The following is a 6846-nucleotide window of genomic DNA, read 5'->3' as shown; positions in this document are numbered from 1 at the left end:
CCCCGAGGAGCGAGGAGCCGGGCTGGCTCACGCGCTCCCCTCCGCCCCCCGCCAAGCGTGGCTTCGGCCGTCCCTGGAGCCTGGCCCAGGGGCAGAGGGGGGACGTCCGGGTCCCCGGTGTGCCCAGCCGTGAAAAATCAGTTGAACTTGTGAGCAAGGTGAGGTTAATGAAACTGATTTACTTTTCGGCAGGGTATGGCCCTTCATTGCTCCAGGCTGCGTCATATCTCAAAGTTTTCCTCAAAAGTCTTTTTAACCCATGAACACGAGAGCTTGAATAGGAGCAAGGGCGTGCTGGTGGCAAGAATCACAACTTGGTGACAAAGAGCAGGGGGCTTAAACACATCAGCTGATAAAATTAAGAAGATTTTGGCTTCCTGAAAGTTGAAAGGTGTGACATGTTAGGTCAAGGAGGATGCATAAAGCTTGGGAAGCCCATGCCAAGTTCAACTTCACACTAAGTGGCCCAATGCTAAGGTTGCAAAGAGAAGTACTTAAAAAGTAGCATGTCCAAACTCAGACACCAGAGCAAGCTTTACGTTCCCAACAATGCATATGGTTTGAATGTAATGGTTTAAAATACCTGCGTATTTCCCTCTTTCTTTCCCCCCTGCCAACCAAAAATAAGCCACAAGAAAGTCTTCCGCCTTGTCTAAGAGTGCAACTGGAAGTGGGCTGTCTGACGTGGCACAGCCCTAGAAGATGTTTTCCTCCTTGTCCAACAAACTACTGAGCCTTTATTGTGTACCAAGACTTCTTCAGGGTCTGTGCTTGGCTGAAGGAGCTATGTTATCCAGAAGCTAAGCCTGTGTTAATAGAAAATATGCCAGCACTGTAGATTTGCTGTTTAACTTCAAAGGTTGTATGGTTAAATGGATGCATCTTGTCTGTCAGAAACTTAAATTCTGTTTTCAGTTTAACCAAAAATGACTTTGCATGGGCCTTTGCTTGCAGGGATATATTCCAGAAAGTGATGAGGCCTCCTGGCTGACTTCTGGAATTGGAGTTCAGGTAGCCAGAAGCAAAAGTAACAAACTATAAGAATGGGCATGAAATTATAAACTGGATGCCTGCTTTTTCTTTTTTATTCCTTTTTTTTCCAGGAGTCAGACACTGCAGATTGGGAAAACCATTAAGGCCAGAGTCTATGGGGTTTGTTTTTTTCTTACTATAGATATCTTTTAGAAGATGGTACCTGAAGCAAGATGATATGGCCATGCCTACCCAAACAATTAATCTACTTTAATATACCCCTTGTAACAAGACTGTTGTGACCCTCAGAGCGCCAAGGTAATCATTTGCTCTGTTTTTAACCTCATTATCCTAACATCAGTTCTTATACCTTTGGCAATGCCATTAAAGAGTGTGTTAGCCTCTAAGTGATTTTTCTGAAGTATAAGCTTAGCCAGTGACTAGAGTATCTAAAATCATAACTGAGTAGATACGAGTGCCCTGTTTGCACTGCAGTGCTTGGTACTAGGAGAGAAGTGAAACTTTTTGTTAGCATTGCAGTCCGTGAGCTGTGACCAAACTACAGAAGTTCAGAACATGACTTTGGGCAGGGAGGAACCAGAAATAGCAGGTAAAGGATTCTTTCTGTTAGCTTTACATGCATTAGTCCTCACAGCTTTTACACAAACAAAAACATAACGTAAACACGGGTAAATGGAAGCTCTAGGTTCTGGAAGCATGTATTTCCTAGTGTCCTGATTTCAGCTGAGATAGAGTCAATTTTCTTTCTAGTGGTTGCTGTGTTTTCACATTTGGTATGAAAGGAATGTCAATAATGCATATTGGTTTAGTTGTTGCCAGGTGATGCTAATATTTTTTGAGGACTTATTTCATCTTCTCATAGAAGCTGAGAAGGAGCATAGACAGAATGATAGAATGGCCAATGGAATATTCCGTACCACAGACATCATGCTTAGTATATAAATGGGGTTAGCCATTAGCTGGGGGGAGGTGGGGGATGTACACGTGATGACTGCTCGGGACAGTGCCAGTTCAGCAGTTTACTGGGTGGTGAGAGTTACTTGTGTCTTGTATATTCTTTTACCATTATTATGATTGTTATTGTTATTTTCCTTTTCTAATATTGTTCTATTAAAGTGTCTTTATCTCAACCCTTAAGGTTTTTTTTCTTTTCCCTTTCCCCTCCTTTTCTCCCTCTTCTCCCCACCTATCTGTGGGAGAAGGGGGGGTGAGCAAGTGGCTGTATGGTCCTAGTTGCCTGCTAGGGTTAAACCATGACACCTAGCTAAACCAATTCATGGAAGAGAATCTATCTGAGCCCTCTTGACAGGAAAAAAATCCCACAAATATTTCAGGTAAAAGAAGTTCATTGTCTCTGTTGTAGTAAAATTGACATTAACTAGAAAAATGAAATTTAAAATGTAATTGAAGCAACCAAGGAAACCTGCTGCTGCTCAAATCCTCTATACTGCCCCAACCCTATTTAATTATTTACCTAAGATTGAAATGGAGAAATAGTAACTAGACATGATTAATCTATGATTCAATTAAGGAACTAACCACCAGACAATGTAGCATTGTTGATAAGCAGGGTATTCCTGTCAAGAGAGTGATGAACTGTAGGCCTGGTCAGCAAACCGAGAAAACCACTTGGAACGGCCAAGACCAGAGGAGAAGTAGGTAAAAGGTAATTTAGGCAGGGGGAGATCGCGACCACTGACTCATTGACCACCTACCCAAATGATACCACTTACTCAAAAGAGAACAATGGAAGAAGAAGACAGAGTCCTCCTTACATAGGAAGTGGAGAAATCTGGACCAATCATTAAAGAGAATAGCAATGAATATGTATTAATTATTTGAATATGTAATAATCAATGTATAAAAGTGGAGATTTTTGAAACCAAGGTGTGCTCCCATTTTGGGACAAGCACCCCGTTTCTGCGCATTAATGGAATAATCCTGGAAATACCTCTGCTCTGTGTTTTATTGACTTGCATACTGGGTAAAGAACCCAGATTTGGGACAACAACTCCTTTAGGACTTCAAACAGTGAAAAGGAGTTGGTCAGCATGAGCACATTAACAGTAGTGGTATAAACAGGGAAATGGCTAGAAAGCCAACAAAGCACAAAGTAGGCAAAATATATGACTAAATGATTCTAGTTTAAGACTGACCATAATACAGTGTTTACAAACAGGAAAGTTGAGAACTAATATTTCCTGTACTTGCTCAGTTCTTTTCCAAGGCAACAAACTTGTATTGATCCTGTAGGTCTGTGGACTATACTAGTTGCTTCTGAGGATGCTGAGAGAGCCTGTTGATACCATTACAAGGCTCTTCCATTACCGGAGAATGGTAAATATTTTGCCCATCTTTGAAAACAGCAAGAAAGATAATTCAGTGAACTAGAGCCTCACATTGGTCCATAAGAGAATCATGGAGTGATTCCACCCATGCCATTTCTGAACACATGAAAAAGATTTACTGAAGGTAAATCAGGGTGGACAAACCTGATGAAATGACTTGTTTTGTCGATGCGAGGTATGTGGTGGATGTTGTGTACTTAGATTTTAGCAAGGCTTTTGTTACACGCTCCCACAATATTCTTGACCCACATTGGGACATTAGGGCCTGGATAGGTGAACGCTGGATGGGTGAAATATTGGCTGGATTGCTCATCTGAAAGAGTACTGGATAATGGGTCGTCTTCTGTCTGAAGGCTGGTGGCAGCATGAAGTTCTTCAGCAGTTTTCCCTGGGACCTGTTTAATATCTGTCAATGACTTGGACATGCAGATGTAAGTCTGTAGACAACACCAAAGTAGGAGTGCAGACTATATGCCTGAGGACAGGGATGTCATTAGAAGGGACATAAATAGGCTGTAGGAATAAAATTCAACAAATACAAAGTCCTGCTTCTGGAACAGACTTAACTTCAGACTTAACTTCCTGCAGTAGTACAGATTGGGGTGTGACTGACTAGCTGGGAAACGGGTCTGTTGAAAACACTTTGTGAATTCTTGGGAACAGTAGGCTAAACACAAGCAATCAGTGTGCCCTGGCACACACAAGAATTAACAGCATTTTGGGATGTATTAACAGGGCAGTACATTGGGGGATGTGATTGATCCTCTTTATGTGGTACTTCTTAGAACGAGTCTGGCATAATGTATCCAGTTTTGCATGCACTAATATGAGAAAGATACTGATAAACTTGATCAAGTCTGGCAGAGGCCACCAGGATGATAGTGGGTTTAGAGAACATGTCCTGCACAGAAAAAATGAGGGAACCGACTGATAAGCTTGATCAAGACCAGCAGAGGCCACCAGGATGGTGGAGGATCTGGAGAACATGTTCTGCAAGGAGAAGCTGAGGGAACTGGAAAAGTTCAGCTTGGGAAAGAGATCACTTCAGGGGGACCTAATAGCAGCCTTCAACACTTGCATAGAGGTCACCTACAAAAAGTGGAGCCAGATTCCTTAGTGAGGCAAATGGCAGGAGAATGAAAGACAGTGGTCATAAAGTGAATCAGGGGAGATTCTGATGGGACAGAAAGTACAAAAAAAAAGATCGCTGTGAGGGTAGTTAAACTTTGGAAGAGTTTTCCCAGAGAGGCTGTGCATTGTGCAGCTTTGGACGTTTTCAAGACCAGGCTGGACAAAGCCCTGCTTTAAGGAATAGGTTGTACTAGAGACCTCTGGTGTCCATTCCCATCTATGTGTTTCTGTAATTCTGGGATTAATTGTCTAGCAGAGAAGTCAAAATTGTCCAGGAAAATTTAGATTAACAGAAGAAAGAGTATCTAAAATGGCTGAATCATCCTGGGAAGACAGAGGAACTTTCTCAAACTGCTCAAGAACAACATTGCCTTTTAGATGATGTATGAATAGGCTGATCTAGGTGACTAAACTTTGTTAGTGAACTGTTGGCTGCTTTTTCCATGCTTCATCTTTCACCTTGACTGCTATTAGCTCCCAATGGGTCCTCACCAGTTACTGCCACTCTGGGTCCAGGTACTTACCTGTTAGTTGCAGCTGAAAACTTGTAGCTTTTCTAATCACCACCTTTCACACTCAGTGTTTCCCAGCCATAAATCTTCAGTCAGGACTGGATTCATGTAGATTTCTTCATTCAGGTTCAAATGGCATGCAGCAAGAAAAACACTGTAGTAGTAACCAGAGATCTGTGAGCTCAGCTCCAAACATCTTGCAGCCTAAAACCAAAGAACCCAAACATTCACCATCTTTTGTCTTCTAGATGAATGTACCATGCACTAATTATTTGAGTAACCTATTCTTACGGAAAGTATCTACAAGATTTGGGCATCAGCAGCGCAAAATGATCACTTCAGAACACATACACTATACATACATTTATATAAGTATTTTGTGGATATCTACACACACACATGTACTGCAGTACCCTCAAATGCATATATGTTACAGGTCTGCACTATATTGTGTTATCCTGCACTGAATCTTTGCATCAAGAGTATAAAACTCCTTGCCCCCAACTTTTGTAGAGTTTGCATGCATTTAATTTAAAGTTCCGGTTCCTAGAGATGCAAGACACAAGTTCCTGTTCATGCAAGAATATCCAGATTTATTTTACAAACTTGTAGATCATGTAGATTTAGAGAAATGCTTAGACAATGTGACTATGCTTCAAGTGTTTTAATAACAGCAGAATTATATACAAGTGCCATTCTAGCATTTTCAGTCATGATATTTTGGAATAGAGTCATAATTTTTAAAATCTTGGGGAGGCACCAGTGACATTTCTGACTGACTTTGTGGTGTTTCCAGCCGCATAAGCCACCATTCTCCTGCTAATGACTAGAGAAGTCTCTTAGCAATAAAGTGATGGTGCCCAGCATTTTATGATAGTATTGCAGAACGGATGAGGTTGGACGAAACCTTTGGAGATCACCCAGGATGACCTCCCTGCTCAAAGAAGAGTGAGGTAGAACAGGCTGTCTTGCTTCCTCTATTTATCACAAAATCAAACTGCCATTCTTACATTGTAGGTTCTGCATGAACACTCTTAATTACTGATAACTTAATTCTTACTCAGGAATCACTGGGAACCATTCTTCTGAATGTGTCTTTCACCACAAGTAAATTCTGGCTTCAGAGATGTAGTCTATTAATCCTGTCATTTAAAAACAAAGACCTAGTGGTCCTTTACTGGAGGAGATATGATTTAGCATCCCCTATGGACACAGCTGCATAGGCGACAGGCCATTCAACCGGAGAAACTGACTAAAGAATATCTGTTGTTTCAGCAATGAAACAGCTGAAGCAGATGAAAAGTATGTTTCATGTAGCTAGTGCCTGCTATGTCATGCAGTTCCAGATGGCTCAATAAGAAGTGTTTGCTAAGTGGCTTTTCTGGTACTGCCATTAAGTCCCCTTCATGTGCTTTGACAGCAATTTTAGCCTCAGAAGCTCACTTCCTCCCCCTTTCCCAACCATTTGCTAAGATGATGAGGTAGGACTATGAAAGGTCATTTGATCTACCAAGGCATACAATCAATGGTATCTGTACTGTGTAAGCTTCTGACAGGTGAGTCATGAAACTATACAGTGTCTATCCTCTGAGGTTTCAAAATAGGTTTGACAACCTAGCCTTGCTTTGTTGATCTGCTTGTTAGAAAGTATTTCCTGGTTTCCGAACTTGCTCTTCCTGCTATGATTTTAGTAGATAAAGCAGTTCATACCTCTGCAAATACTGGTGACATATCTGACATAACCTCCAGTCACTCTTCTCTTGACAAAGGAATCATAGAATCATAGAATGGTTTAGGTTGGAAGGGACCTTGAAGATCATCGAGTTCCAACCTCCCCGCCATGGGCAGGGACACCTCCGACT

This window comes from Charadrius vociferus, unplaced genomic scaffold (assembly GCF_000708025.1).
Source record: "Charadrius vociferus isolate BGI_N301 unplaced genomic scaffold, ASM70802v2 scaffold271, whole genome shotgun sequence".
Classification (NCBI taxonomy): Eukaryota; Metazoa; Chordata; class Aves; order Charadriiformes; family Charadriidae; genus Charadrius; species Charadrius vociferus.
This window is presented reverse-complemented; position numbering follows the sequence as displayed.